At 42.9% G+C, this 13295-nt stretch overlaps 1 protein-coding gene across 5 annotated transcripts in view; it reads left to right on the forward strand.

Moving 5' to 3' along the window:
- The window catches only part of SLC36A4 (solute carrier family 36 member 4), a 231134-nt gene that overhangs the window by 112807 nt on the left and 105032 nt on the right, over nt 1-13295 (forward strand). Inside the window, exon 11 of one of the 5 annotated variants that reach the window (XR_012226506.1) lies at nt 4344-4531. The exons of the other annotated variants lie outside the window; for them this stretch is intronic. The gene's annotated coding sequence lies outside the window, so the exon portion shown is untranslated. The remainder of the gene's footprint in view (nt 1-4343; nt 4532-13295) is intronic. 5 annotated transcript variants of the gene reach the window in all.

Below are 13295 nucleotides of genomic sequence, written 5' to 3' on the forward strand. Positions count from 1 at the left end.
GCTTCAGGCAGCAGGTCTCAGATTGGTGTGATCTAACAGGGGGGGGGTCTGTGATCCTCAGCAAGTTGTGAGTGACTAGAGATGTGCATAGGGAGCAAAATCGGGAGAGCATAGAAGCAGTGGAAATCCACAAAGAAGAAAGTAAGTTTATAAATTTAGACTTGGGCATTCCAAAGTCATAGATTACATTACAATAAATGAATACATTAATAAATTATGGAGTCTCATGATTGTAGAAAAGTTTCTGGGTAGCTGAGTGAGGTGGAAGGAATATTAGGAGAGAGGAACAATGGGCAGTGGTTTATCAATCTTAAGATTACATGGGATTTCAGGTTTGATGTTTGTAGATGGAATTGGCTGGCACTAAGGGTGGTAGGCGTGTGCGAGCTGTGGGACAGATACAGTGCCGCTTCTTGGAAAATGTAGTCAAAAGACACAGGAGAACTATAAGGAATGTCAAGTTGTAAACCAGTAGTACCCAAACTCCAGTCCTCGTGGACCCCAACAAGTCATAGAATCATAGAATCGTAGAGTTGGAAGGGACCTCCTGGGCCATCTGGTCCAACCCCCTGCTCAAAGCAGGATTTGCTAAATCATCCCAGTCAGATGTCTGTCCAGCCTCTGTTTGAAGACTTCCATTGAAGGAGAACTCACCACTTCTCGTGGCAGCTTGTTCCACTCATTGATCACTCTGTCAAAAAGTTTTTTCTAATATCTAATCTGTGTCTCCTCCCATTCAGTTTCATCCCATTGCTTCTAGTCTTTCCTTGTGCAAATGAGAATAAAGATGATCCTTCTACAATGTGACAGCCCTTTAGATATTTGTAGACAGCTATTAAGTCTCCTCTCAGTCTTCTCTTTTGCAAACTAAACATTCCCAAATCCTGCAACCTTTCCTCATAAGACAGGGTTTGCAGACCGGTCACCATTCTGGTCGCTCTTTTCTGAACTTGCTCCAGTTTGTTGATGTCTTTTTTAAAATATGGTGCCCAAAACTGGACACAATATTCCAGATGAGGTCTGACCAAGGAGGAGTAGAGGGAAATAATGACTTCACGTGATCTAGACTGTATGCTTCTGTTAATACATCCTAGAATTGCATTTGCCTTTTTTGCTGCTGCTTCACACTGTTGACTCATATTCAGTCTGTGATCTATTAGTATATCCAAGTCTTTTTCACATGTGCTGTTGCTTAGCCCTATTCCTCCCATTCTGTATATGCTTTTTTCATTTTTATAGCCCAGATGTAGTACTTTGCATTTTTCCCTGTTAAAAACCATTCTGTTAGTTGCTGCCCACTGCTCCAGTTTATTTATATCTTTTTGAATCCTCTCTCTCTCTTCTCTAGTATTAGCTATCCCTCCTAGCTTTGTGTCATCAGCAAATTTAATCAGTTTACCCTCAATTCCTTCATCTAAATCTTTGATAAAGATGTTGATCAATACAGGGCCCAGGACAGAGCCCTGTGGTACCCCACTTGAGACATTCTTCCAACTGGATGTGCAGCCATTTACGACCACTCGTTGGGTCCGATCACTAAGCCAGTTATGAATCCACCTAACAGTTGCCTTGTCCATTCCATACTTAGTCATTTTTTCAATAAGGATTGTATGAGATACTTTGTCAAATGCTTTGCTGAAGTCAAGATGTACTATATCTACAGCATTTCCTTGATCCACCCAATCAGTGATTCCGTCATAGAAGGAAATTAAGTTAGTCTGACATGACTTATTAGTTACTAACCCATGCTGACTCTGTTTAATCACTTCATTCTTATCCAGGTACTGACATACATGTTGTTTAATAATTTGTTCAAAGATCTTTCCTGGTATAGAAGTCAGACTCACCGGCCTATAGTTGCCTGGGTCCACCTTCTTCCCCTTTTTGAAGATAGGAACAACATTTGCTCTTCTCCAGTCTTCTGGGACTTCTCCTGTTCTCCAAGAATTTTCAAAGATTATGGCGAGGGGTTCAAACATTTCTTCTGCTATCTCCTTCTGTACTCTGGGATGTAATTCATCTGGACCTGGAGACGTGAATTCATTTAGGTTAGCTAAGTGTTTCCTCACTATCTTTCTGTTTATAGATATCCTGGATTCTTCTATTCCCTTAATAGGACAGTGAAGAACAGTTGATGTTACATTTCCTTTCTGAGAGAAAACAGATGCAAAATAGGAATTTAAAAGTTCGGCCTTCTCAACATCCTGTCTTACCATTTCATAATTTTCATCCTGTAAAAATCCTATAGCATCTTTGACTTTTCTTTTACTTTTGACATATCCCCAAAATCCTTTATTATTGCTTTTGACATCTCTTGCAAGCCTCAATTCATTGTCAGCTTTAGCTAATCTGATTTGTGCCCTGCAGGTTCTGCAGACAGCATTATATTCTTCTTTAGATATGCCTCCCTCTTTCCATTTTATAAACATTTTTTTCTTCCTTTTTAGCATGTGCTTAAGTTCTGTATTCATCCATCCTGGTTTCCTTAAATGCTTCCTATTCTTCCCTCTTTTCGGAATTGTTAACAATTGTGCTTTGAGAATTTCATTTTCAAGATTTCCCATCCTTCCTGGACATTTTTGTCTTTAAGGATATCCAGCCATTGGATCCCTCCAATTCTCTTTCTGAATCCCTTAAAATCTGCCTTTCTGAAATCTAACCTTGACGTCTGAGTCTTCACAGGTCTTCCTCCTCTAGTTATCCAAAATTCTAAAATAGCATGGTTGCTATCTCCTAGGGTCCCAGCCACTTTTACCTCCTCAACCATTTCCTCCCTGTTTATAAGGGTTAGAATCCAAGGTAGCAGTTCCCCTTGTTTTCTCCCCTACCTTTTGGAAGATAAAGTTGTCAGCAAGAGAGGATAAGAATTTCCTTGACCTGTTAGTTTTGCCTGAGAGAGATTCCCAACAAATATCTGGATAGTTGAAATCTCCCATGACAGCTATGTCATATATTTTGGAGAACTTGGCCATTTAATGTATAAAGAGTTCATCCATATCTTCAGCTTGCACAGGTGGCCTGTAGTAAATGCCTACAATGGTGTCCTTTCCATTGTTCTGTCCATGTATTCTTACCCAAACAGTTTCCACAGAACTCCCAGTCTCTGAAGCTTCAATCTCTGTGCAGATATACACGTTTATAACATACAATGCGACACCTCCTCCTCGTTTATCAAGTCTGTTTCTTGCAAATAAGTTGTATCCTTCTAGTCTTGTATTCCAATCATGTGTATTGTCCCACCAAGTTTCAGTGATTCCAATGACTTGGAATGGCTCTTTCTCTCTGAAGAGGCAATTTGCATATAACATTTCCCAGAGGAGCATTGCACGGCGAATAAGCCTCCTTACTTTGACAAGCCAGAGTTGGTATGTCACTCTCCACAAGGAGAAACCTCACCCCTTAGACCTCAGTCCAGAGCCTCTCACCTAGCCAAATCAGATCTCATACTTTGCACTGACGAGAGCCAACAGCTCGAAACACCGTGTCTGCAAATTGAGATTCTGATTTGGCTTTTATCCTAAGTCATATTACAAGACTCGTTAAAGGGTTGATTGTGACTTGTAGGATCGCTACTACCAATAGGTGGTGCTGTAGAGTAAAAGTCCTCTTTCCCCCTGAAGAGGCAATTTGCATATCCAATGACATCATATTTCTTTTCCTGTGTTAGTAGTTCCAGTTCTCCTTGTTTGTTGCCCCTGCTTTGTGCATTAGTATAGAAACATTTTAGTTTGTGATTGGTTTCTCTTTCTCCAATATTTTTATTAATTAGATTCTTTCGTCTTTGTTCTTCCTTTCCACTTCTAATAGCAGAGTTCTCAATAGCATTTGTCAGGTGTATGGCTTTTTCTGGTCTTTTGCTTCCCTTCCCATGTTGTTCTAGTTTAAAGCTCTCCTTACAAGTGTAGCAAGGCGACTTCCAAATACATGCTTTCCAGTCTTCGTAAGGTGCACCCCATCTCTAGCAAGTAGTCCATCGTATAAGTAGTTCACTCCGTGATCCAGAAATCCAAATCGTTGCTGACGGCACCATCGACGTAGCCAGTTGTTCACCTGCAGAATCTTATTCCACCTCCTTGTTCCATGGCCATCCACTGGGAGGATGGAAGAGAAGACCACCTGCGCTCCCAGTTCTTTCACTTTCTTGCCTAAGTCTTCAAAGTCTCTGCAGATGGTTTCCAGGTCGTTTCTTGCGGTGTCATTTGTCCCCACATGTAGTAGCAGGAATGGGTAGTCATCTGTAGGTCTGAAGAGTCCTGATATCCTGTCAGACACATCTTTAATTTTTGCACCTGAAAGACAGCACATTTCTCTTGAAGTTACCGTATATCCTGTCATGTTTTCAGGATTTCCATAGTGTTACACGTGTGAGAGAATTCCTGATGCCTTGATGATACTTCCATCACCTGGAAAATCCTGAAAACATGACCTGTTGGGGTCCACGAGGACTGGAGTTTGGGAACCACTGTTGTAAACAGTAAAAGATCGTAAGGACTGCAGGGACATCAAGAAGGCGAAAAAAGGGAAATTAAAGGTAACTGACTCTTTTAAGGCTTTGTAACTTTTGGGATTTTCTGTCTATTCTACTGTATGGTTATGCTTCCTCGAATTCCCTCCATTTATACACTTTTCTATTTCCACTTTTTCCAGACGTGATCTTGGTTCTAATTTGTTTTGTAAAAAAAACTTGTTTTTTTTTTTTTTATTGAAGTTTTAGATTATAATCAACAAAAGAAAAACAACCTGGCAACCCAGCGGTGAAATATTCAGAAATATTCAGAAAATTACATAAAACGCTTCCACTATAAATACTAAATGTACATGAACAATATAAAATTATTGTCAATGTTTTTTTTTTTTTAACTATAAATATATACGTAAAAAAACAACTAAGAGGAAAGGATAAGGAAAATACAATAGAGGGATGAAGGAGAAGGGAGGAGGGATTGGTCCATGGTTCCTTCCTTGCTCCAGTATTTTAAGGCGTGTTGGTTAGGATATATGGGCAGCTAGCTCTTCAGGTAACTCCTTTTCTAGGAACCAGGTTGTGTTGCAGAAATTTTTTGTTTTTATTCTGGATGTTAGAGGGCAGAATAGCAATGAAGCGTTCCCATGAATTAAAAAAATGATTTTAGGCTGTGGGCCCACGTAGCGTTTTATCCCGGACACTAAAAACCGGACTCCTTCGATTATGTTCGCGATTTTCGCGTGCGATATTCAAGCACTTTCCAAGCGATTTGGAGCATCGCTTGGAAAGTGATTGACAGGTTGGTCACACTCGTCAAACATAGTGTTTGACAAGTGTGAGCAGCTTTTTACTATTGAGGCCGCCTATGCAGCATCAATAGTAAAAGATAGAATGTTAAAATGCTAAAAAAAAAATAAAAAAATCGGGGTATATTTACCTTCCGGCGTCCCGCGCTGCATTCCCGGGCCTCAGCGTTCCCAGCGATGCCTTGCGAGACCTGTGATGACGTAGTCTCGCGTTACTATAGCGATCTCGCGAGACTACGTCATCACAGGACCGTGCCGCAAGGCATTACTGGGAACGCTGAGGCCTGGGAATGCAGCGCGGGACGCCGGAAGGTAAATATACCCCGATTTTTTATTCTTTTTTTACAGGGGTATGGTACCCAGGGCCTGGAGGACAGTCTCCTCTCTTTCACACCGTGGGTACCAACCGCACATGAGACGCTTAACTTCCCGCATGGTGGGCATAACCACATGTGGGAAGTAAGCGATTCTCATGCATTCCTATGGGTGCGGAATCGCGGCAATTGTTTGCGATTCCGCACAAAAGAGTGACCATGCTGCGATTTTTTCCGCGATGCGATTCCGCTGTGGATGAAAGCGCAGCATTAGCACAGCGTGTGCGGAATGCCATAGTAATGCATGGGGGGCGTTCTGTACACGATTTTTAAACGTTTTCGCGCCGAAAATTGCAGCAAAAACGCTTAAAAATCGCTACGTGGGCACACAGCCTTAGGCTAGTTTCACTCTAGCGTTCTTTGGCGCAGCGCAGGGCCGCCGCTAAGCCCCGCCCCTGGCCGCACCCCCTCCGGTCACTTCCTCCTCTGATCGAATGAGGCTGCATGCGATCAGCGTATCCTATATTTAGCGTTGGATACGCTGATCGTGCGTTGGTCTGATTTTGCTGGCGCTGCGCCCAGCGCACAAAAACGCGCTTTGTTGCATTTTTGTGCTCTGGGCGCAGTGCCAAAAGGGTGCAGCGCCAGCAAAATCAGACCAGCGCACGATCAGCGTATCCAACGCTAAAATTAGGATACGCTGATCGCATGCAGCGTCATGCGATCAGAGGAGGAACTGACCGGAGGGGACGGGGGCGGGGTTTAGTAGCCCTGCGCTGCGCCCAAGAACGCTACTGTAAAACTAGCCTTACTCTTAGATAGATGCTTCGACCCAACTCTTCATTCTTTAAAGATTGATGCTTCCACCCAACTCTTGGTTCTTTAATAGTGATGAGCGAGTATACTCGTTGCTCGGGTGGTCTCCGAGTATTTTGGCGTGCTCGGAGATTTAGTTTTCATCGTCTCAGCTGCATTATTTGCGACTGCTAGACAGCCGGAATACATGGGTGCAATGCCTGTTTGTTAGGTAATTCTCACATGTATTCAGCCTGTCTACAAGTCACAAATCATGCAGCTGAGACGACGAAAACTAAACCTCCGAGCACGCCAAAATACTCGGAGATCACCCGAGCATGCTCGGGAAAACCTGAGCAACGATGCTACTCGCCCATCACTATTTTAACGATTGATGCTTCGACCCAACTCTTGCTTCTTTAAAGATAGACTCTTCCACCCAATCCGTACAAAATAGAAAGGTTATTTTTTTTCTACAATTAGTTTGAAAGTTGGAGACTTAGGGGAAATCCAAGTTTGCAGGATCGCTTTTTTTTGCACTTGATTGTCCTATTTTTGCTAATTCAGTCATGGATCCCCTTGTTGTCGATTGCATTATCAAATATTTTGGCAACTCTAAAGTTCAATCTTTTCAGTACTTTTTTTTTTAACTCGCTTACCGGCCTTTTCTTAATAATTTTTCTTGCTTTACCCACTTGTCTTCTCTCAGCTTTATTTATTTACCTAGTTCTTGCTTATATAGTGCCAACATATTATGCAGCCCTTTATGGATATTGTCCTCACTGACCCCATAAGGGCTCACAATCTGAACGCCCTATTAGTATGTCTTTGTTTTGTAAGAAGTAACCCACACAAATACTGGGAGAACACGCAAACTTCTTGCAAATGTTTTACATGGTAGGATTTGAACTCAGGTCGCCAGCGCTGGAAAGCAACAGTGCTAACCACTGAGTCACCGTGCTGCTTTCTTAGGTACGTTAGTTGGATGACTATATTAGATGAAGATGATTTTCACATACAGTCATGGCCAAAAGTATTGACACCCCTGCAATTCTGTCAGATAATACTCAGTTTCTTCCTGAAAATGATTGCAAACACAAATTCTTTGGTATTATTATCTTCATTTAATTTGTCTTAAATGAAAAAACACAAAAAGAATTGTCCTAAAGCCAAATTGGATATAATTCCACACCAAACATAACAAAGAGGGTGGACAAAAGTATTGGCACTGTTCGAAAAATCATGTGATGCTTCTCTAATTTGTGTAATTAACAGCACCTATAACTTACCTGTGGCACCTAACAGGTGTTGGCAATAACTAAATCACACTTGCAGCCAGTTAACATGGATTAAAGTTGACTCAACCTCTGTCCTGTGTCCTTGTGTGTACCACATTGAGCATGGAGAAAAGAAAGAAGACCAAAGAACTGTCTGAGGACTTGAGAAACCAAATTGTGAGGAAGCATGAGCAATCTCAAGGCTACAAGTCCATCTCCAAAGACCTGAATGTTCCTGTGTCTACCGTGCGCAGTGTCATCAAGAAGTTTAAAGCCCATGGCACTGTGGCTAACCTCCCTAGATGTGGACGGAAAAGAAAAATTGACAAGAGATTTCAACGCAAGATTGTGCAGATGCTGGATAAAGAACCTCCACTAACATCCAAACAAGTTCAAGCTGCCCTGCAGTCAGAGGGTACAACGGTGTCAACCCGTACTATCCGTCGGCATCTGAATGAAAAGGGACTGTATGGTAGGAGACCCAGGAAGACTCCACTTCTTACCCCGAGACATAAAAAAGCCAGGCTGGAGTTTGCCAAAACTTACCTGAAAAAGCCTAAAACATTTAGGAAGAATGTTCTCTGGTCAGATGAGACAAAAGTAGAGCTTTTAGGGCAAAAGCATCAACATAGAGTTTACAGGAGAAAAAAGAGGCATTCAAAGAAAAGTACACGGTCCCTACAGTCAAACATGGCGGAGGTTCCCTGATGTTTTGGGGTTGCTTTGCTGCCTCTGGCACTGGACTGCTTGACCGTGTGCATGGCATTATGAAGTCAGAAGACTACCAACAAATTTTGCAGCATAATTTAGAGCCCAGTGTGAGAAAGCTGGGTCTACCTCAGAGGTCATGGGTCTTCCAGTAGGACAATAACCCAAAACACACTTCAAAAAGCACTAGAAAATGGTTTGAGAGAAAGCACTGGAGACTTCTAAGGTGGCCAGCAATGAGTCCAGACCTGAATCCCATAGAACACCTGTGGAGAGATCTAAAAATGGCAGTTTGGAGAAGGCACCCTTCAAATATCAGGGACCTGGAGTAGTTTGCCAAAGAAGAATGGTCTAAAATTCCAGCAGAGCATTGTAAGAAACTCATTGATGGTTACCGGAAGCGGTTGGTCGCAGTTATTTTGGCTAAAGGTTGTGCAATCAAGTATTAGGCTGAGGGTGCCAATACTTTTGTCCGGCCCATTTTTGGAGTTTTGTGTGAAATGATCAATGTTTTGCTTTTTGCTTCATTCTCTTTTGTGTTTTTTCATTTAAGACAAATTAAATGAAGATAATAATACCAAAGAATTTGTGTTTGCAATCATTTTCAGGAAGAAACTGAATATTATCTGACAGAATTGCAGGGGTGTCAATACTTTTGGCCATGACTGTAGCCAACCTCTGATTGCTCTTTGTCCCTCATTCGGGACCCTCGAAGATCATCGGAGGTTGCAAAATCCACGTTCTTTCTCACTACACATTTACAGTGAAGAGGCGATTTAATGCCGTAGGGGACTTGCTGATCTATTACACCCTTAACGACCGCCGATACGCCGTTTAATGGTGGCAGTTAAGGGTATTGGTTCCTCAGCTCCGCTTTTTAACGGCGCTGAGAAATAAGGTTATAGCGCCCCCCCCCAGCGTCGAAAATTTCCGGGGTCGCGGCTACTGGGGGTAGCTGAGACCAGTGGTGCTGCATGATGCGTCAGACTGCCGGCACTGAAGTGGGTGAATTCCATGCATCAACGTACGCATTTGTGTTTGTTTGACGGAGGTATTACGGCGGTAATAATAAGGTAGCGAGATAGTGTTGAACTAACCCCCTGAGGAAGCTAGATGCGAAACACCTATAAGGGCAGGAACCCAGGCGTGGCACATGACCTAAACATGAGTAAATACTGTATAGGAAAGGTTAGGACTTAAGTGCTGAGGGATCAGGTAATTTCAAACACTGCCCTAGCACTTTATAGATATTTAACCCTTGATTGTTGGTTTGACTAGTTTGATACCTTCTACTACTTTGTAAGGACTATTAATCTGATACTGACTCCCCACGGGCATCCGTTTTTTTAATATTGATTTTTGAGGTGTTCTTAAATGTGTAGTAATTCTTTATTTTTTTTTTTTTTATTTTTTTTATCTGCCTTCAGCTTGATCCCGAACTGTGGCAACTTGATGAGTAATAGGCGGACTGGTGGAAGTTCGAGTTCTGGTACATGACCCAAACTTTTATGAAAGTTTGGTTTGTCCACCAGTACCTGAACCCCATTCAAAATAATAGATACCCGAACTGCTAAGAAAATTAAAAAAAATCTCTGTCTCCTTCGCTCTGTCCCTCTCTCTCTCCCTCGCTCTCTTTCTCCTGCGACACAATGGACTTTCCCGAACACTGCGTTGGACTTCAGCCTAAAGTCTGTGTGTGGCGTTCAGGTCCGAACAGTGACTGTCCGGTATTAACGCCGAACATTTCTGTTCAGGTTCGCCCATGTCTAGATTAGATGAATGAGCGCCCTGTAGGAAGATTGATCTTGTACAAGCACAGAAGATAGGTCCACCAGGTTCTTCTCAACCGTTAACTTCATTGTATCAAGCCATCAGGTTGCTGGTCTTCCTCTTCGCCTTGTTCCTTCTGTTCTTCTGACCATGACGTCCTTCTCCAGTGATTGCTCTCTTCGTATGATGTTTCTAAAGTACGGTAAGCATGTCGTAGCTTGGTGAGACTTCCAGCCCCTATAAGTGTCTAATTTTGTGACTACTCCTTGGCTGATCTCATCATTTTGCAATTTGATTTTATTCATGAATTAATAATAATAAAAAAAACTTCAAATGTTTTAATAATACAGTATGGTAGTGTATTACTCCGAGGTGTTACACATTGGGAGCAGTGCAAACAAAAGGGAGGACGAGAGCAGTGGTCCTAGGTTTTATGAACACGGTGGCAGCTAAATAGGCTCCAAATAGAAAAATAGAATGCAGTGTTCTGTAACCTAATCCCAGCATCCAATCACCCCCCGCCATGATGCGCTCACTCCACATTACCGCTGTGATTGGCGGCAGTTAGTGACCGTATGGGAATAGACGGGAATTTCCATCCATAATTATGAGTTTCCCAGGAGACCCCTATAACTGCAATGCCTATTATTGTAACCCTTGTTCCGTGTGTTTATAACGACTCCTCCGCAGAATAGAACTCATTGTCAGCGCTTGTTTGTGTATGCAGGAGGAGAACAATGGAACACTATGCACAATGCTACAAACGATTGTGCGGCCGGGACTAAGTGAGCGCTTCCGCCAACAATTTGTCACCATTTCCATATAAAGCAAGCATTATAGTTCAGAGCGGTTACCATTACACCACGTCAGTATCGCTCTCTAGCAGAAATGAAATTGTCTTTTGCAGCGGTGCATGCCTGCAATAGCAAGGAGGAGGCTGAGCCACAAAGGGATGGATTTGCATAAACTCACATAGACGACAATATGTGGTCGGCATCATTCTGTAAATATCAGTTGTGTGGCTTTTTTTTGTTTTTTGTAGAGCATGGAAAATGTGACCCCCTTCCTTGTAACTGATGGAGATATATAATATTACCGGTAATTAGTTTCTTCCTAATAAGTTTGTTGTGTTGAGGCCTGGATGCGGTCAACTTTTTCTTGAGCAGGTTCACCTTGGCGCCAGAATCCTTATGTGTAGCGCAGAGGCCGCCAATCTGTTTCCGCAGGCTGTTTTCTTACAACAACTCATGATTTAGGATAATAACAATGAGAAAATCCCCTGCAGGAAGTAAAGAAACAGTAATAGTACATGGAGTAAAATCCATCCCACCACGACAAGGTGACCCATGTAGCTACATTATTTACATGTACTACTATTATTTGTTTAGTTCCTTACTGCAGGGTATTTGCTCGTTGTTATTAGCTCAGGTTTTGTTTGTTAATAGCCACAGTGGGAATGTGCACCTACATGTTGCACTTATACCAGCAGGTGTACCCACCCATTTTTTTCAGTTTTAAAACTCTGGAGAAAGAGGATTCTTTAAAGGGATTATCCAAGAATATTACTTTTTTACTTCCATAGTAAAAAAAAGCAAACCAGCATGCGGATAGATCCTCACTACCTGCCTGCAGTGCCCAGCAATGATCTCAGCCAGCACATAGCGGTCACAGACTGCTACCACCAGCAATTCAGTGGCTAACAACTGACGTCCCGTCGACAGAGCAGAGACTTCTCATCTGCTTTGCTGACAGGCTGTGACTGCCGATGTCATGCTGATTGATAGCTGTCTCCCCGCTGCAGAGAGCCGGCTGTCAATCAGCATGACGCCGGCACTCACTCCCCAGCTCTGTTGACATGGAGCAACTGAATTACCTTCTGGAGCAGATGGTGACCAGTCTGTGCAGGCGCAGGCAGAGCAGGCAGATAGTTAGCAACTACCTGCCTGTTAGTTTTTAGATTTTTGCTAAAAAATAATTTCTCCTGGATAAACTCTTTAATCCTTGGCCCAGATGAGCAGTTCAGTGCAGCGCGGACAACTGGCAATCTAGGTGGAACCAGGGTGGCAGAGCTGGAATGACGACATCTGATGTGGAGCTCGATGTAATTTACAACAATGGCTTGATGTAGCAGTGCTGGCACCATAGAATTGCAATGTGGTATAGCAGAGCTTGATGTAGCAGTGCTGGGACCATAGAATTGCAATGTGGCATAGCAGAGTTTGATGTAGCAGTGCTGGGACCATAGAATTGCAATGTGGCATAGCAGAGCCTGATGTAGCAGTGCTGGAACTATAGAATTGCAGTGTGGTATAGAAGAGCCTGATGTAGCAGTGCTGGAACTATAGAATTGCAATGTGGTATAGCAGAGCTTGATGCAGCAGTGCTGGGACCATAGAATTGCAATGTGGTATAGCAGAGCTTGATGCAGCAGTGCTGGGACCATAGAATTGCAATGTGGTATAGCAGAGCTTGATGTTGCAGTGCTGGAACTATAGAATTGCAATGTGGTATAGCAGAGCTTGATGTAGCAGTGCTGTGACCATAGAATTGCAATGTGGCATAGCAGAGCCTGATGTAGCAGTGCTGGAACTATAGAATTGCAGTGTGGTATAGAAGAGCCTGATGTAGCAGTGCTGGAACTATAGAATTGCAATGTGGTATAGCAGAGCTTGATGCAGCAGTGCTGGGACCATAGAATTGCAATGTGGTATAGCAGAGCTTGATGCAGCAGTGCTGGGACCATAGAATTGCAATGTGGTATAGCAGAGCTTGATGTAGCAGTGCTGGAACTATAGAATTGCATTGTGGTATAGTAGTGCTTGATGTAGCAGTGCTGGAACCATAGAATTGCAATGTGGCATAGCAGAGCCTGATGCAGCAGTGCTGGAACTATAGAATTGCAATGTGGCATAGCAGAGCCTGATGTAGTAGTGCTGGGACCATAGAATTGCAATGTGGTACAGCAGAGCTTGATGCAGCAGTGCTGGGACCATAGAATTGCAATGTGGTACAGCAGAGCTTGATGTAGCAGTGCTGGAACCATAGAATTGCAATGTGGCATAGCAGAGCCTGATGCAGCAGTGCTGGAACTATAGAATTGCAATGTGGCATAGCAGAGCCTGATGTAGTAGTGCTGGGACCATAGAATTGCAATGTGGTA

This window comes from Dendrobates tinctorius, unplaced genomic scaffold, assembly GCF_039654945.1.
Source record: "Dendrobates tinctorius isolate UK_male_01 unplaced genomic scaffold, ASM3965494v1 ptg000256l, whole genome shotgun sequence".
Taxonomy (NCBI): domain Eukaryota; kingdom Metazoa; phylum Chordata; class Amphibia; order Anura; family Dendrobatidae; genus Dendrobates; species Dendrobates tinctorius.